Genomic DNA, 20314 nt, shown 5'->3' with positions numbered 1-20314 from the left:
TGCGATAATACGAACTCTAAGCTTTCAGAAATGAAATTGATGAAGTCTTGATCCTTGTTTGTATTTAATAAGATCGTCTGGATGGCTTCAATACCCTTGTTTTGGGGGATTCTTGTATACAGGCTGACGATGTCAATTGAGACGAGGGAGAAGGTTGGTTGCCAATCGATTGATTGTAGAGCTAATAGGAAGTCGCCAGAGTCTTTTATGCAGGAGGAAACTTCTCACCTGATCATACTTAGTCGTCCAACCCCTTATATAGGATATGACGTTACTAAGCTTCACCCATGGACCCGTAGAAGCGCAAACGCGCGAAACGGCCGTCGTCCTCTTTCCTCCTTCCCGCACCCCACCCACTACCAGCCGCCCTCTCTAATCTTGTTTGTCCATGTAAATGCTTGAATAAAGGACTTCACACGACTGCAACATTGGGGTGAGTGCCACTTTTACTTCTCTTTGTTTGAATCAAGACGATATCTCCTATGGTTGAGCACCACCCACAGCTGCAAACTTGGATTATATGCCGAATTGATCTCACATTGCATCTTACACACCAAGATATTAAGTAATATCGCTTGTCGCCTAGTCGCCTTCCTATCTCTATATTTTTTGCCTAGCATGAACTGTATAACTTTAACGGAATTGAGCACAGGCGAACTAAATTAAAGTAAAGCTTCAGAAACAACTAACGCTCCAGCAACCAATGGAGGTTAGTCACAACGAAAGTATGGATGCAGATCCAGGCACATCCAAGGAGTACGGGTTAATGGCTGGTAGAGAGGGTGCGGAGGAGTTCTTTATGGATTGCCACCATAAAGATGAACTCTCATTAATAAGCACTAAAACTTTAGAAGCAAGAATATACTCCCTAGCGGAGAGAGAAATCCGATTATACTGGACCATTAAATCTTTAAAATCCTATGCGGACTGTGGATGGGTTCCAAGAGGACTTCGCGTCTATAAGGAAATATCCCAATTTGCTGGAGATGAATCATTTCAGAAATCTTGGGAAGAAATCCATTTACAGTGTTCACGAAATCTGTTGACATTGGTAATCACCCAAAATGAAAAGGAATATGCGGTTTTGTACGAACAAATAGAAAATGCAAAGAAGGAATTTATTTCTCGTGTAACAGATGATCAACAAAAATCATTTTCTAAAAAACTCGACAAAAAACTTGTAATAACTCAGATAGATACAAAACAAAAGAAAAAAGATAAATTTCTGCGAGATAAGAACGATTTCGCTATGGGACAAATTTTCTCTTGGAATAAAAATAAAAGAAAAAGCTATCAAAGAAATTTTCCTCCCAGAAAAACTAATAAACGGAAACAACAGAGAGACGGATGGGTAACTGACTCCGACTCCAGTGGTATTGAAGAACAAGGAGAAAACATCGATATTCCACCACCTACCTCTAAAATGGACATCCCTTTAGGAAGAAAACCAGAAGAGGCAGAAGGAAGCAAAAGCAGTCAGAAAAAATGCAAACAAGTAACTTGGAGAAAATAGACACTGATAATAATGAACTCCAAATAATAAATTTGTCTAAAAGGATTCTTACAACCGAACAGGAAAAAGTATTATCGTTAGGACTAAGTTTTTGCATCCCAGAAGAGTTCAATTTCACACAGTTTAAGATTGACCTATTTAAAGCTACAAGGAAACTACATTTAAAAAATTTTTTTGCTCATGAAAACAATGATAAGAATGTCAAAACAGAAATTTCTACAGAAAGCCCTGCCACGATTGGAACATTAGGCTTTATTGCATTCCCTCCTACAGACCCGAGTGATATTGAGAACGCATGGTTATTGGCAAACCTAGATGAACCAACTTCGACACCCTATGGAAGCACCATTGATAAAGCTAAAACTCACAACATCGAACCTTTTAAAGGCGGAATACACTCCACCTTCATGCCTCCCATCTCTCCTGGAAACACAATTGATCTTTTTCAAGATCTTGTATTGAAGGACATAGAAGCGGTAATATACCCTAGTCCACGGAAAAATCTCACAATAAATGAAGAGAAGGCAATAAGAGAAATACAACAATGGGACGATGCAATAATTAGAAGAGCTGACAAGGGCGGCAATATTGTTATTCTGGACAAAAACTATTATATCGAAGAAGCATTATCTCAATTAAACGATAAAACTACATATGCTCCCCTTGAATGCAATCCTACTACTAAATACAAGGAGAAATTAAGAATATTACTAAATAAATACGTAACAAAAGGAGTAATATTAAAAAACAAAGCTGAAAAATTACTACCAGAACATCCTATTACTCCTAATTGGTACAGTTTACCAAAAATTCACAAACATGCTACCAGACCACCGGGACGCCCCATAATATCCGGCATTGGCTCCTTAACAGAACCCCTATCTAAATTTTTAGATTGGCTACTTAAACCATTACTATTAAAAATTCCCTCCTTCATAAAAGACTCTGGCGACTTCCTATTAGCTCTACAATCAATCGATTGGCAACCAACCTTCTCCCTCGTCTCAATTGACATCGTCAGCCTGTATACAAGAATCCCCCAAAACAAGGGTATTGAAGCCATCCAGACGATCTTATTAAATACAAACAAGGATCAAGACTTCATCAATTTCATTTCTGAAAGCTTAGAGTTCGTATTATCGCATAATGCCTTTAAATTTTTAGACAAATGGTTCATTCAACACACAGGAACTGCGATGGGTACGCCCGTCGCATGCGTATTCGCTAATTTGTTCCTTGCAGTGTTTGAGGAAAAATATATTACCTCTGTCTCTAATCAATATTTAAAGTACATACGAACATATCTAAGATTTGCAGATGATGTCTTCATGATATGGGACGGATCGAAAACTGACTTTGAGAACTTCGTGCAGTATCTGAATACCACAAATAAAGAGAACATGAAATTTACTGCCTGTTTCGGGGGCAACACACTCGACTTTCTAGACGTTAAAATAGATATAAGGGAAGGTAAAATAAATACATGTGTACATAAAAAAACAAATGCAACAAACAATTTGCTGCATTATAATAGCGCCCACCCATATCATACAAAAAATGCTATACCCTATAGCCAAATGGTTCGCTATAGAAAAATCATTAATAATGAGGCATCATTTAAAGATCAAATATCAAAATTAAAAACTAATTTCCAAAATAGAAATTATCCCTCGAAAATTCTTATAAATGCAGAAAATAGAGTAACAAAACTAACACAACAGAATCTATTAAAAAAACGCAGAAAGTCAGAATACCCCCCAAAGGAAAAATCAGCAAAAAATAATAAAATCGTGTTCACATTTACACATAGTCCCATGGATAAAGAAATCCACGCAGCCATTAATAAAAACTGGCACGTATTACAAAGAGACAGAGATCTATCTAATTTACTAACACATCATCCTACCTTCGCTTACAAACGCACAAAAAATCTAGGAGATCTCCTTGTAAAAAATCGACTCACTGTAAAAAGTAACAGTAATTGGATAAGAAAATCACAACCCATTGGAAATTATAAATGCGGCAATTGTAAATTTTGCCACTTAAGATTCCTCAAAAATCCCATTCATATAGGTCCCATTAATTATACTGTCCGACAATTTATCACATGTAAATCACGATTTGTAGTATATATAATAATTTGTCCCTGCCAATTTTATTACATCGGCAAAACCATACGCCCTATGTTCCATCGATTCAGAGAACATTACAATTCTATGTCCTCAGAGAAAGGCTGCCCTCGCTTTATTAAGCATATGAAAGAAATGCATAATGCGGACCGAAATGTCCTACAATTTGCAGGCTTAGAATTAGTCGACAATCCACCCAACGGTGGCGATCGCAACAAACTTCTTCTACAGCGAGAGGCAAGATGGATCATCGAAACCAATGCACAGGGGCCAATTGGACTAAATGATAAATTGGACATGACCATTTTTTTATAGGAAAATAGATCATTTTTTGTAAAAGGGTAGATCATATCATTTAGATTTACTGTTCCATAAGGATACGCTCCGTATTGCTTTATAGCAATTAATGTTTATATGTAAAAAGTGCATATTGATGTATTGCGGTGTTTTTAAAGTAATTATTTTAACTTCTCACCTGATCATACTTAGTCGTCCAACCCCCTATATAGGATATGACGTTACTAAGCTTCACCCATGGACCCGTAGAAGCGCAAACGCGCGAAACGGCCGTCGTCCTCTTTCCTCCTTCCCGCACCCCACCTACTACCAGCCGCCCTCTCTAATCTTGTTTGTCCATGTAAATGCTTGAATAAAGGACTTCACACGACTGCAACATTGGGGTGAGTGCCACTTTTACTTCTCTTTGTTTGAATCAAGACGATATCTCCTATGGTTGAGCACCACTCACAGCTGCAAACTTGGATTATATGCCGAATTGATCTCACATTGCATCTTACACACCAAGATATTAAGTAATATCGCTTGTCGCCTAGTCGCCTTCCTATCTCTATATTTTTTTGCCTAGCATGATCTTTATGGAGCATCTTATGGGGCCATAATCAGCATTGGTGCAGCATTATATTGGGCAAATGTGTCTATGGAGCATCTTATAGGGCCATTATTAACCTTTATGCAGGATTATATAGGGCATACTTTAATATGGAGCATCTTATGGGGCCATCATAAACTTGATGGAGCATTATATGGGGCTCCTGATTCAACATGGATATTCAAAAACACTTAACCTACTGATGTCTCAATCAATTTTACTTTTATTGGTATCTATTTTTACTTTTGACATTTACCGGTAGCTGCTGCATTTCCCACCTTGGCTTATACTCGAGTCATCAAGTTTTCCCAGTTTTTTTGTGGCAAAATTAGGGGGGGTCAGCTTATACTCGAGTATATATGGTAATAATAATAACACTGTATAGGTAAGTGTAAATGATGATGTTAGCAGCACATTGCCTGTTTATGAGGGGCGACATCCTGCTAAAAACGATATAATTCAGTCCACATATAATGAGCATATATGGCACTCATATAGCAGTGGGGATAAACCGTGATCAGCTTCATATTTTTTAGCCTGTAGGACATTTGCATAGAATCAGGGGCGTAACAACCGCGGTCGCAGCGGTCGCCATTGCGACCGGGCCCAGCAGGTCAGGGGCCCGGGGCCGGCAGGTCGGACTGTCCATCGGCAGAAGAGCCGGTGCCAGTAGTGGGCCAATCGGAGGAGCCGTTGCCTTGGCAGTGGGCGTGGCTGGTGACGTCTGGGTGGGGCCGTTGTCCCTGTGCGATGCGGAAGTTGGCCCCCAGCAGTGAGGCGGGTGGACCGGAAGACTGTGTGAGGAGCGGGGATGTCCGGCTAGGGTAGTGCAGTGCCGGGAGTCCCGGAGTGTTACTGAGGGAGCAGTCGAGACCGCGTCCTGTTCCAGCTATGAGTGAGTGCTGGGGAAAAGTTCGGGTTGTAGTGGGGGGAGGTGGTCCGCAGCCGGGCAGTGACAGGAGCTGGGTGGCACTCACTGTATATCCCGTCACCTGCCCGCTCACTGCTCTGCCACCTCCACAGTGTGGGGGCCAGGGTGAGCTGCTAATGGGTGACACGAGAAGGCTGGTGTCCTGGAATTGATGTGACACAGTGATCACTAGGGGTCTTCATACTGGTGACTCCTGAGTGATCAGTGCCCTGCACTATGCCCAGCACAGAGTGTAATGGCTCAGGTCTGTGCCCACTGTAATGTAGTACCCTGGACCTGTAGGTGTACCCCCTGTGTGGTCACATCATTCGGCTCTGGTCTGGAGTTATTGTAGGTGCTGTACCTATATCTGAGACAATGGGAGCCGCTGCACTGTTCCTCCCCCTACCCCCGCCAGTGCCGCCACCGCATTTAAATATACCGGTGTCTATGACCTGTATATATCCCTGTGTGGGCTGTGCTCTATATACCGCCTGTGTGGGCTGTGCTCGATATATCCCTGTGTGGGCTGTGCTCTATATACCCCTGTGTGGGCTGTGCTCTATATATCCCTGTGTGGGCTGTGCTCTATATACCCCTGTGTGGGCTGTGCTCTACATATCCCTGTGTGGGCTGTGCTCTATATACCCCTGTGTGGGCTGTGCTCTATATCAATGTGCGGGCTGTGCTGGATATACCACTGTGCGGGCTGTGCTGGATATACCACTGTGAGGGCTATGCTGGATATACCACTGTGAGGGCTATGCTGGATATACCACTGTGAGGGCTGTGCTGGATATACCACTGTGCGGGCTGTGCTGGCACTCAACACCATGTTGCAGTGCAGGAGATTCCTCCTGCACGGCAACAGTCCGAGGCGTATCTAAGGGAAGGGGGGGGGGGCCCCATTTGGAAGTTCGCACCGGGGCCCATAACTTTGTAGTTACGCCACTGCATAGAATATTAATGTTTACTAGTGATGAGCGACTATACTCGTTGCTCAAGTTTTCCCGAGCACGCTCAGGTGGTCTCCGAGTATTTGTTAGTGTTCAGAGATTTAGTTTTTGTTGATTCAGCTGCTTGAATAAACAGCTATTAGCCAGCCTGAGTACATGTGGGGGTTGCCTGGTTGCTAGGGAATCCCCACATGTAATCAAGCTGTCTAGTAGTCGCAAATCATCTAGCTGCGGCAGGGAATACAAAATCTCCGAACACTAACAAATACTCGGAGATCACCCGAGCGTGCTCGGGAAAACTCGAGCAACGAGTACACTCGCTCATCACTAATATTTACAAGTTAGCCACAAAACACGGGCTATTGTGTATTTATATGCAGATTCATTACTGAAGATCTAAAACAGAAAAATCAAAGCCTCGCTTGAACAAATGTTGGTGGCCTGACATTGTATGTGCTCCAGAGGTCATCCCAAGTTACAGAATAACTAGGCAAGACATCCATTCAATAAGTGTCCGCCATATTATCTGCCTTTCTCCTTATGCCTTATGTCTGGGAACACGATATCTTATGCAATTACGGTAATCCTTTAGTGACTCATGCTATTACTGACGTGAAGCCATAACCAGAACTTGCTGAGAAAGCAACTGTTAGTCACCATTGTAACCTACAGGAGTCCGAGCTTTCTCCGATAAGGGTATGTTTCCACGTGCCGGATTACATCCGGATTAGCTGCGGATTGAACGCTGCGTACAGCCACAGCGTTCAATCCGCAGCGTCCAGATGTTACAGCATAGTGGATGGGATTTTATGAAATCCCGTCTCCACTATGCGTGCGAACACGCATCCGGCAGCCCTGCGTAACTGGACATGGGGCACGTCTTTTTAGAACGCAGCATGTCTGTTTACCTTCCCGCAAGGTAAATCACAGGGCCCTATGTATGGGGTGCGGTGATTCCGGATGTGTGCAATGAACACATCCGGAATCACCAAGCGTACAGAATGGGGCGGCGCTTTGGGTGTGATTACGGACCGTGGACACGCACCCATAGAATGGCATCTGTGTGAACTGGCTTTACATATCCAGATTTTCCATCCAGTCACACAGACAATTCATTATGTGCTCCATTGCATGGTCCCTTATTTGCATAGTTATGTGTCCCCAGTATGGGAATAAGTGATCGGACCACCACAAGCTCATTCAGGGTATTATCTATACTATCACTGTGTACATGATGGGACATTTACCAGTTAATTCTAACCCCGTCCCTTTTTTTCACCTATTTGTGGCTTTCGGGCACACAAGTAAGTATGACAGCCATCATCCAACAGCAGAGATCTATGTAAATGTGTTTGGTTTTATTTTTCCAGTTCTTCACACATTGTATTTTTGCTACATTCCCCCCCTCTGTGTTTTTGCCACAGAAAGAATACAGTGTATTACAGTATCAGCAAAGTGAATGAGATTTCAGAGATCTCATGCACATGCTGCCTTTTTTCTTAGAGATCTGAACCTACAAAGCTTTTTTTTTTTTCAAAACCTGCAGCATGTCAATTTTTTTTCAGTGTTTTTGCAGCATTTTTTAAAGGAATGGGAAAAAAACACAGGTACATACAGTACAGACCAAAGTTTGGACACACCTTCTCATTTTAAGAACTTTCTGTATTTTAATGACTATGAAAATTGTAGATTCACACTGAAGGCATCAAAACTATGAATTAACACATGTGGAATTATATACTTAACAAAAAAGTGTGAAACAACTGAAATTATGTCTTATATTCTAGGTTCTTCAGAGTAGCCACCTTTTGCTTTGATGACTACTTTGTACACTCTTGGCATTCTCTTGATTAGCTTCAAGAGGTAGTCACCAGGAATGGTTTTCACTTCACAGGTGTGCCCTGTCAGGTTTAATAAGGCTACTTTCACACTAGCGTCATTTTGCATACGTCGCAATGCGTCGTTTTGGCGAAAAAACGCATCCTGCAAAGTTGGCTGCAGGATGCGTTTTTTTCCCCATAGACTAACATTAGCTACGCATTGCGATGCATTGCCACACCGCAACCGTCGTGCGACGGTTGCGTCGTGTTGTGGCCACCGTCGGCACCAAAAAATGTTGCTTGTAATGTTTTTGGTGCGTTGTGTCCGCCATTTCCGACCGCGCATGCGCGGCCGGAACTCCGCCCCCCCTCCTCCCCACAACTCACAATGGGGCAGCGGATGCGTTGGAAAAATGCTTCCGCTGCCCCCGTTGTGCGGCGCTTCCACAGTATGCGTTGGTACGTCGGCCCAACGCACTGTGACGGGCCGAGTACGACGCTAGTGTGAAAGTAGCCTAAGTGGAATTTCTTGCCTTATAAATGGGGTTGGGACCATCTCTTGTGTTGTGCAGAAGTCTGGTGGATACACAGCTGATAGTCCTACTGAATAGACTGTTAGAATTTGTATTATGGCAAGAAAAAAGCAGCTAAGTAAAGAAAAACAGTCAGTCTGAAAAATTGGGAAAACTTTGAAAGGGAAAGGTCTGAGAGGCCCGGCACCTGCGCACTGCAGTACTTTGCTCTGCCCTCAACAGAGCAGACAAAGTACGCCTGCGCCGGAGCTGCGGCGTGAAGACAAGAAGAGGACGTCATCTTATGAAGATAGGAGGCCCCGGACCGGACCGCGACGCCCATCGGATTGGACCGCCCACCCAGGTTGAGTATAATCTAACCTCTTTGTCTCATCTGTCAGGATACATTGGGGGCTTACCTACAGCATTACAGAATACTGTAGATAAGCCCCAGATGCTGGTGGGCTTAGTTCATCTTCAATTTTGGGGGTGACAGGTTCCCTTTAAGCCATGGTCCAAAAACAGCCTAAAACACAGCAAAGGGATCTCATTGCTGAAAGTTATCAGTCAGGAAAACGGTGCACAAAAGTGTCCAAGGTATTAGCTATATCATGGAATACTGTAAAGATGGTCATCAAGAAGTGGCCTAACACTACCCGGCGCCTGTGAATAGCGGTCACTTTACTGCTATTCACAGATGCCGGAGACATCAGAGAACGTGGACTACAACAGGCCTGTGTGGCAACATAATGGGTAATAAATTAGTAAATGAGGGAGTGTCTGTTTTCTTTATTTCTGTCTTTCGATTTATGTTTTTCAGGTATCCTTTTTTGGACTACTTCGGATTCAGCAGATTACTGAAGGCCTGCATGGGATGTTTTTTTATAAATTGGTATTTTTTTCTGTGTATGTGTTTCTATTTTTTATTACCAGGTTAGTAATGGGGGTGTCTGATAGACTTCTCTCCATTACTAACCCCAGGGCCTGGTGCCAACTGTGATTTTTCACAAATCACAGCTGCCATCAAACATAGCTACCATTACCCGATTGCCATCGCATCAGGGCAATCTGGAACAGGCGGAAAAGCGCCAGAATTGGATCATCTAATGTGACTGGGAAGGGCCCAATAACCAGGGACCTTCTCAGCCCACAGCTGTCTGCTTTACCTTGGCTGGTAATGAAAAATAGGGGGGACCCAATGTCATTTTTTTTTTTTCATTTATTTATTATTTATTTATTAGGTTAATCCATGCACAGTAAACTACACACATGGCACTAATTATATCACACAAATATATATCTTTCTATCAGTCTACCCCGTATCTATCTATATCTATAGATATGGGATTCAAATTCAGCTGCATGAACGTCTTAAACACTGATCATGTGTACATACCCTTAGTATGATTTTTTTCTGTGAAAAGACATGTGGCATTGTAACGGGAGAGAGAGACTTTTTATATTCACTGTAATATCGCAGCCGTGGGAAGTAAAATGTGTGGCTGTCCATTTCAGAAATCAGCTAATCATCGGCTCTGCTTCATTACATAAAGAGTTTGTCTTATGAGGGGTGTAGCATTTCAAGGCAGTTATTCCAATGAACAGCAGTACAGGTCCTAGATACTTAGTGGTTTCATGTCAACCACTTGAAATATTAAGGGTATGTGCCCACGTTGCAGAAATGCTGCGGAAATGTTCGCAGCATTTCCACAACTCCCTGCAGCGGGTAAAATGCATGTGGAATTCGCATGCATTTTCCCACAAAACACAAGCGTTTTGCAAGCGTTTATAGCTTGCAGAATGTTTGCGCTTTACAAGCGATTTGAAGCATCGCTTGGAAAAGTGATTGACAGGTTGGTCACACTTGTTAAGCATAGTGCTTGACAAGTGTGACCAACTTTTTACAATTGATGCTGCCTATGCAGCATCAATAGTAAAAGATAGAATGTTAAAAATAATTAAAGAATTAAAAATATGGTTATTCTCACCTTCCGACAGCCCCCGATCTCCTCAGCGGCGCTCCCGGTATGTTCCATTCCCAGGGATGCTTTGCGCGAAGGACCTTTGTGACGTCACGGTCGCGTGACCTCGACGTCATCCCAGGTCCTTCGCGAAATGCATCCCTGGGAACGGAAGCTGCTGCGTGCACCGCTGAGAGATGGGAGGACTCTGGGGGCCATCAGAAGGTAAGTGTATCCCTATTTTTTATTTTAGTTCTCTTTTAACAGAAATATGGTTCCCAAGGGCCTGGAGGAGAGTCTCCTCTCCTGCAGACCCGGGAACCATCCGCACATGAAGTGCTCACTTTATGCATGGTGGGCATAGCCACATAAAGTGAGCGTTTCAATGCAATCCTATAGCGGCGGAATCGCCACGATTCCGCAGAAATAATGAACATGCTGCAGATTTTACCGGCATGCGATTCCGCAGGGGGAAAATCCGCAATATGGGCACAGCAAATGCGGAATCCCATAGGATTGCATGGGAATGCGGTTTTTAAGCGTTTTTTACGTGTTTCCGCTGCGGTAAAAAATGCGGCAGAAATGCAAAATAAAGCAACTTGGGCACACAGCCTAAAGGGAATCTGTCAGCAGGACCCCCTTCTTATACCCCCCCCCCAAAAAAAACAAACAAACCTATTTATATCCCCAAGGGGTATCACTTCTTGCGGAAAGTGACATGTCAAGCATGCCAAGATGAGGAGACTTAAGCCGCCATGCTATATCCATATAAAACTTACAAATACAAATCCAGCACAGCCTGTACCTAGGCACCCCGTACCTAAGAATTCAGAGTGTGAATGGATATGCAATTGAGACTGAAGTGTTTTCCGTGCAAGGAATCCCTTGTGAATCCTCTTTCACTCCTGCTGTCCTGCCTGCAAAGTGTCATCTTCTCTTGCTTGACTGACAACTGCTTTGCTGTGTGACTTCATGCAAAGAGCCATAGGTTAAGGAGTAGAAACAGAGCCGGTGTGACAGAGGTTTGGGAAGAGCTTCCACACATTGAAAGCACTTCAGCCTCATCTCCATTCAAGTGCTGATTCCTCAGTAATGGAGGAAGGGACTGTCCATGTAAAGGTATTGCTGGACTTGTCTTTGAAAGAGCTACAATACCTTTCCTTTTTGCCTTATTCTTTTTAGTGTACTGCAAAAAAAAGGAACGGTTTTCCATCAGTGTGCTGGACCAATTTGTCAACCATTTTTGATCCGTATGTTGCTTTTTCCATCATCAGTGTGGCATCCATTTTTCTCATGTGCAAAGAAAAAAAATCAAGCTTCTCCTATAATATATAATATACTGTTAATGAATTGAGCATGACCCTCTGGCATTTGTAAGCTCCTCTAGAACAATACACAATATTGACTTACACAGTTTATAATAAACTGCCCTGGATTTAGCATCCTAATAGCATTGTCTATTATCCCTGCTACAATGGCAGTGCCGTAAAAACCATCTGGCCCCTTTAGTGCTGCAGGCAGTAGAGAGGACGGAGCACGATGCCCTAAACAAATGCTAGACATTTTATACCGACAGCTGCGGATCAGAGCATACTGGGACATTTACATGTCTAATGTCAATTCAAACACGAGCTTCAACCAAGTGATAAAAAATGCATGGAAGAAAATCCACATAAGCTCCAGCAAGCTTAACGCTTCTTACCACATAATCTGGAGGACCTAGCAATGATGACTTTGATCATCAGCTGATCATACCAGACAACTTGCTCCCATTGTACAAGTGGCAACATGCTATAGCAAAGTCATCCCCCTTATCCACCAGTGTCTGGAAGCACTGAGGTGCATCTGACTGGGTGCCAGCCGACCTCGGCTTGTAGGTACGCATCCACATCCTCAGGATTTGTACTTTTGACCCTAATGTACTTTGTTACAACCGGTATGGTGACCAAGCAGCATTCCTTAGATAAAATCTAACTAGAATATTTAACAGCATACTCCAGCCTGTTTGTACACATGCTAAAAGATGAATTACTGACCTGGACAAACTGCAATTTCCTACTATAATGTTATTACCTGAAGTACTGATAAAATAACCAGCAGGCCTTTACAGCATGGGTGGGGAACCTCAGGCCTGGGGGCCATTTACAGCCCTCGATGACCTTTTATCCGGCCCCCCTAGGCAGATTCCCAGGGACCGCAGTTGTATTTTGACGGCAGTCAGACATGTAATTTCTCTGTTAGAATGCTCATGCAGAGTTCACTGCTGAACGATGAGGCACACGCAATGAAAGATTACTGACAACAGTGCCAGCGTCAGGACGCACTTTGTGGGTGGAATTTATACTGCCCCCGAAGGATGGTATAAATATCCAAATGGCTCTTGGCAGAAAAGAGATTCCCCACCCTTGATGTAGAGGTTCCCCTGCAGACCTTCAGTAGGCACTGGTGGCCACAGTGAGCATTTCTACTTATCACAATACATCCGCAAGGCTAAGTACAGACACCTATATTATATGGTCCAATATAGGTCAACCGCCGGCCTCCTCATCTGAATTAAAGACATCATACATGCCTATGAGGTAGTTAGAGTCGGGAAACCTGATGTTGGTCCACGTATTGGGGTCTGTGAAGGGACTGGAAAATATGGACTTCTGAAACCGACCTTAGAGCTCCACTATCCAAACAAGATACCCATCAATAATCTTTCTAAGGCTAGGGTCACAGAACTGTACGTTCTCCATCTGAGAAAATAGGTCTGACTATGCTAATCACACTATGATCGGACTCAGAGTTTCATCAAAGTGGGATCCGTTTTTCCCGCTTGTGGAAAATAAAAAACAAAAGTTTCTCTATCTTCTACATTCTGTCAGTCCATGAAAATCGGACCGCACACGGATGTCATCAGAGTGCGGTCTGATTTTTTCCGCAAACCCATAGACTTGAATAGCAGAATACCATCAGATCAGTGACAAATCATGCATGCTGCAATTTTGGACATGTCTACTGCCTCATTTAATAACATTGGACCGAACGCAATCCAATGTTTTGACGGACAGTATTTGGACAACACCTCATCAGAGCTTTACGTTACAGGTATGTAAGGGGGAAGACCGGGCTGCAGGTACCTGAAACTGGAACTGTTGAGGCTGCATCCCCTGTTGCCTGGAGGAAGAAATGAGAAGACGGACCAACCTCCTGACTTGGAGAGGCGGGGTGATATAAAAAGGAAAGCGCGCAGCAGCAGCAGGAGTTTTAGCGACAACCTACAGCAGCGCGCAGTCAGGTGAGCAGCGCGCTCCATCCCCCCGACGACCGGCGCCGCAACTGGCCGCATTGGTTGGACCCTGCCATCTGCAGAGGTGCAGTGCGTTCTGCAGTAGCCACAGAGAGGAGTGCTCCTTCCCGCGAGCACCGGCATTGCACGGTCCATCGCCCGATGACTTCCCCGCAGCATTCACAAGAACTGCCCTTATCTGATTCATTGTTAACTTAAAATTGTTAACCCTTGCTCTTTCTCCTGTCCGTCACTGCATCCCGCAACCTGCTTACAGGTATATAACAGGAGTATTCTCCAGCTATGCTGGCCCATTCCATAGGGACGCTCTTTTTGTGTGAGCGGGTGTCTATGGTGACATTTAGCACATGTGCAGGGAACCTTTCCAGGGTGTATGCCGAAAAACCTTGCCATTCTAATAATGCAGCTGCACGACGGTCTTTGTTGACCTATCTGCAGCGGTGATGTCATGTCTACAGGACGTGACCGCTGCAGCCAATCCTTTTCATTTTGAAAATAGAAAAACATAAGATTTACAAATGGAAACCGGTTTTATCTTTTCAACATGGCCACATAGTGTGGCATGTAAAAGATTGGGCACCCTTGGTCAAAATTACTGTTATTGTATGAACAGGTAAGCAAGTTGAAGATGAAATGATCTCTAAAAGGCCTAAAGTTAAAGATGACACATTTGCTTTGTATTTTAGGGGAAAAAATATATATTTTCCATTTTAAAAATGACAAAAGGGAATGGGCCAATGCAAAACTTTGGGCACCCTGCATGGTTAGCACCCCCTTTTGACAGTATCACAGCTTATAAACGCTTTTTCTAGCCAGCCAAGAGTCTTTCAATTCTTGTTTGCGGCATTTTCATCCATTCTTCTTTGGATATAATTCCTCCAGTTCTGTGAGATTTCTGGGTCGTCTCGAATGCACTGCTATTTTGAGGTCTAGCCACAGATTTTCAATGATGCTCAGATCAGGGGACTGTAAAACCTTCAGATTACTCCTTTCAAGGTAGTTTATTGCGGATTTTGACATGTGTTTGGGATCATTATCTATTTGCAGAAGCCATCCTCTTTTCAACTTCAGCATTTTTACATACAGTGTTATGTTTGCATCATAAATATGTTGAAATTTCATTGAATCCATTCTTCCTTCTACCCAGTGCCATTGGCTGCAACACAGCCCCAAAGCATGACTGATCCACCCCCATGATTAATGTTTGGCAAAATGTCCTTTCTTCAATTATAAAATGAAAAAAAAAAATGACAACATATATATTTTCTACTAAAATACAAAGGAAATGTGCCATCTTTAACTTTAGGCCTTTGAGAGATTATTTTATGCTCAACTTTCTTAACTGTTCACAATAACAGTAATTTTGACCAGGGGTACCCAAACTTTTACATGCCACTGTATAACATTTAGATGCCATCAAACCTGAGTCATAAAAGGTAGTCACAGCTAGTTTTGACAAATATATTGTGTAATTTATTCACTTTCATAGAAAGGTTTACGAATGTCAGCAATATCCAGTGCCTTGCAAAAGTATTCGGCTCCCTGGAACTTTTCAACCTTTTCCCACATATCATGCTTCAAACATAAAAAGAAGATCAACAACAAGTGGAACACAATTGTGAAGTTGAACGAAATTTATTGGTTATTTTACATTTTTGTGGAAATTCAAAAACTGAAAAGTGGAAGTGGAGCGTGCAATATTATTCGGTCCCTTTAACTTAATACTTTGCTGTGCCACCTTTTGCTGTGATTACAGATGCAAGTCGCTTGGTGTATTTCTCTATCAGTTTTGTACATCGAGAGACTGAAATCCTTGCCCATTCTTCCTTGGCAAACAGCTCGAGCTCAGTGATGTTTGATGGAGATGGTTTGTGAACAGCAGTTTTCAGCTCTTTCCACACATTCTCGTTTGGATTGAGGTTTGGACTTTGCCTTGACCATTCTAACACCTGGATACGATTCTTTGTCAACCATTCCATTGTAGATTTTGCTTTATGTTTGGGAACATTGTCTTGTTGGAAGACAAATCTCCGTCCCAGTCTCAGGTCTTTTGCAGACTCCAACAGGTTTTCTTCAAGAATGGTCCTGTATTTGGCTCCATCCATTTTCCCATCAATTTTCACCTTCTTCCCTGTCCCTGATGAAGTAAAGCAGGCCCAAACCATGATGCTGCCACCACCATGTTTGACAGTGGGAATGGTGTGTTCAGGATGATGAGCTGTGTTGCCTTTACGCCAAACATATCATTTGGCATTGTTGCCAAAAAGTTCTATTTTGGTTTCATCTGACCAGAGCACCTTCTTCCACATGTTTGGTGTGTCTCCCAGGTGGCTTGTTGCAAACTTTAAATGACACTTTTTATGGATATCTTTGAGAAATGGCTTTCTTCTTGCCAATCGTCCATAAAAGCCAGATTTGTGCAGTGTACAACTGATTGTTGTCCTATGGACAGACTGTCCCACCTCAGCTGTAGGTCTCTGCAGTTCATCCAGAGTGATCATGGGCCTCTTGGCTGCAACTCTGATCAGTCTTCTCCTTGTTTGAGATGAAAGTTTAGAGGGACGGCCGGGTCTTGGTAGATTTTCAGTGGTATGATACTCCTTCCATTTCAATATGATCGCTTGCACAGTGCTCTTTGGGATGGTTAAAGTTTTGGAAATCATTTTGTATCCAAATCCGGCTTCAAACTTCTCCACAACAGTATCACGGACCTGCCTGTTGTGTTCCTTGGTCTTCATGATGCGCTCTGTGCTTCAAACAGAACCATGAGACTATCACAGAGCAGGTGCATTTATACGGAGACTTGATTACACACAGGTGGATTATATTTATCATCATTAGGCATTTAGGACATCACTGGATCATTCAGAGATCCTCATTGAACTTCTGGAGTAAGTTTGCTGCACTGAAGGTAAAGGGGCTGAATAATATTGCACCCCCCACTTTTCAGTTTTTGAATTTCCACAAATATTTAAAATAACCAATAAATTTCATTCAACTTTACAATTGTGTTCCACTTGTTGATTTTTCACCAAAAATTTACATTTTGTATCTTTATGTTTGAAGCATGATATGTGGGAAAAGGTTGAAAAGTTCCAGGGAGCTGAATACTTTGGCAAGGCACTGTAAATACTGTATATTTTACAATACGGATTGCATTCGGACCAATGTTGGTCACGGACTCAGTGCTCATCTGCGATTTTTTTTTTTAGCAGCTTGGATCAGAATGCAATCAGACTGTTAAAAAAAAAAAATCACAGTATGCGAATTTCAGATCACAATCGCCAATACAAGTCAATGGGTGCGAGAAAAAAATTGCACGTCACTAGGAGAATGCGTGTACAGTCCGATTTTTAAGCACTTATATCTTTGAAAATCCGACATTTCATCAGCTGCGTACAGTAAAATCAGTTACCTAAAATATATATACATAGATAGATATACAGATGTTAGTGACATATATTAGTACAGTGTGTATAGCTTACTGTACATGTATTTAATTAATATCGGAGAAAAAAATGACCTAGGGTCCCCCGAAATTTTATTAACCAGCAGAGGGAAAGTCGACAGCTGGGTGCTGATGCTTATAGCCTGGGAAGGGGGGAATACACCCCACACCATTTATTTCAGAAATTAATTTCTAAAATACATGTACAGTAAGCTACACAGGCAGAGCACTGATTATATATCTCACTCGCATCTATCTATATGTATTGAAGCATATTTCCTTTGAAAACTATATTTAAATGACAGAAAATTTATGTAAAAGCTAATGTTAAAATTGCATTGCAATCGGATGCTAGGTGAGACAAATTGCAATGTACTCGCATGAAAATGGCATGACACTCGTTCCACTCAGGAACAACACTGGACCGATTTTAAAAATGTAAAGTGTGTCTCTGGCCTAAAAGGGGTTTTCTGGTTTTGGAAAATCCCTGTTCCCTGGCTGCAGTTAGTTCTTTAAAAAAAAAAAGTTGTTTTTCTCAGTCGATGAGCTCATTGATCGGCTGCAGCGCTGCTGAAGTGATATCAGTGCTATTTTTTTTAAACAAACTGAAACTGAGGAAGAGGGATTTCCCGAAACAGGAAAAACCCTTTAAACTTCTTTCTTAATTGATTTTATCTTTAAAGTAGCCCTCCCATTAATATTTCCATGAAATCTGTGTATATGTGTATGGTGTATAGTGAGTGTATTAATATACTCACCTACCGCCCCCTTCTCTGGGGTCCAGCGCTGTTCTGCTCCTCTTCTCAGTGATGCCACCACTCTGTAGACTCTCTCTTTTTTACAATGTAAGGCAATGGTAATGTAAGGCCTCGTTCTTACGCTCCGTGGGCTGACACTGTATAAGCCACTTCTGGGTCACGCAGGCCGCAGTGTTACCCGGGGGTCTGCAGAGCGGTGACGTCACTGAGAAGAGGAACAGAACAGCACTGGACCCCAGAGAAGGGGGTGGTATGTGAGTAAACTAACACACTCACTATACACCATACACATATACATCTAATGGAAACAATATTCATGCCTGGGGCTTCTTTACAGAGAAAACAGGCTACTATCGAGCATTAAACCAAGACATACTTCCGCAGGTTTAAAAGTACAGCAACAAGTGGGTATAAATGGAGCAAAAGTACAAAATGTCTCTTTTATATACACTCCTTGTTTCCTTGTTTTAAGACACTATTGAGTGTGTGTGCGCATATGTATGTGTCTATGTGTGTATACAGTATGTATATGTGTATGAGTGTCTGTGTGTATATGTGTGTGTGTATGTGTGTGTATATAAGTATGTATGTATTTACAGTATGTATGTATATGTACGTGTAGTGGCGTAACTTGAAACTCATGGGCCCTGATGCGAAAGCTCCAGTCGGGCCCCCAAATATTTTAAATCTTTAATAGCAATAGTCTTATTGCTATAGGTCATACTTTTAGGGCCCCCTAGGCTCCAGGGCCCGGGTGCAACTGCAACCCCTGCACCTGTTGTAGTTGAGCCCCTGTATACGTGTGTATGAGTGTCTGTGTGTATATGTAAGGCTGGTTTCACACTTGCGTTGGGCAGAGCTGCGGAGGGCTGCGTAGTTCCTCCGTTAAGCCCCGCCCACCATCACACCTCTTCCATTCAGCTCCGCCTACGTTGGCATGCGTCCTGCGTATCTATCTTTAACATTGGGTACGCAGGCCATACGAATGTATGCGGATAACTCCGCATGTGTCGTTTTGACGCTGTGCCGAACGCAACATGTTGCATTTTGTTGCGGTCGGCGGAGGCATCCGCATACATTCGCATGGCCTATGTACCCAATGCGGTGGGCGGGGCTTAACGGAGGAACTACGCAGCCCTCCGCAGCTATGCCCAACGCAAGTGTGAAACTAGCCTAGCGGTAAATGTATGTGTGTGTGTATACTGTATGTATATGTATGTGTGTGTGTATGAGTGTCTGTGTGTGTATACTGTATGTATATGTATGTGTGTGTGTGTGTGTATGAGTGTCTGTGTGTGTATATGTGTATGTTTCTTTATGTCTGTGTATATGTGTGTGTATGAGTGTCTGTGTGTGGATATGAATGTATGTGTTTATGTATGTGTGTGTACATATGTAATTGTGTGATCTATATACACTAAACACATAGTAATCCCCTATAGAGACGCTAGACCCTCCTCCAGTGTGCCCCAGTGCCTACAGTCCACCAGTGCCTCCTTCCTTACCTATTCCCACCCTGCAGATGTCCTCTGCCCAGGATGAGACCCTCTGATGACAAAGCCCCCTGTACACACACATAGAGGCAGCCTGCAGATGTAGCAGAGCCCAGATTGTCCTCTGTCTCTATGAGAGAACTGCAGGTAAGCTACTCCCGGACCGTGACCAGCTGAGCTCTGCCACATGTGCTCGGGCACCCTCCCAGCCTTACAGCCAGCCAGCATTACACGGTGCCATGCCCCTAACTGCAGAGAACTTTCCTGGGCACCCTCCATACCGCACTATGCCCACCACGCTCCGTTACCTCCTGTCCGGGGCCCCGCCGGCTGCCAGTGACTTCTCCGGCCCAGAATCAAAGTCGTGAGGGAAAAGTTGAGTGATGTGAGCGGCACGTAACTCAGGAAGAAGTGAGCGGCTCCGGGAGGACGGGGCATTCCGTACCAATGGCTGCGCAGTCACACGGCAGCCTGCTCCCCCTGCTGGGGACGGCCGGAACTGCACGCCCTCTGCTGGGCACAGGCAGACAACAGACAGTGACTATACGATTGGTTTCTTCTTATTCAGCAGCTTCATATTTTTTTTTTTTTAAATTGTTATACAGATTTAATTAAAAAAAAATCACAATT

General features: G+C 43.2%; 1 protein-coding gene across 3 annotated transcripts in view; it reads right to left on the bottom strand.

Moving 5' to 3' along the window:
- The window catches only part of MOB3B (MOB kinase activator 3B), a 112567-nt gene extending 92456 nt beyond the window's left edge, over window positions 1-20111 (bottom strand). For 2 of the 3 annotated variants that reach the window (XM_069765327.1, XM_069765345.1), the window contains exon 1: window positions 19993-20111. The gene's annotated coding sequence lies outside the window, so the exon portion shown is untranslated. Of the gene's footprint in view, window positions 1-12392; window positions 12502-19992 lie in introns of those variants that run through there. The other variant, XM_069765336.1, reaches the window with a different exon arrangement.
- Window positions 20112-20314: the final 203 nt, after the last annotated feature.

This window comes from Ranitomeya imitator, chromosome 1 (assembly GCF_032444005.1).
Source record: "Ranitomeya imitator isolate aRanImi1 chromosome 1, aRanImi1.pri, whole genome shotgun sequence".
Classification (NCBI taxonomy): Eukaryota; Metazoa; Chordata; class Amphibia; order Anura; family Dendrobatidae; genus Ranitomeya; species Ranitomeya imitator.
Note: the sequence above shows the minus strand (reverse complement) of the source record. Positions and strands in the feature narration are given on the sequence as shown.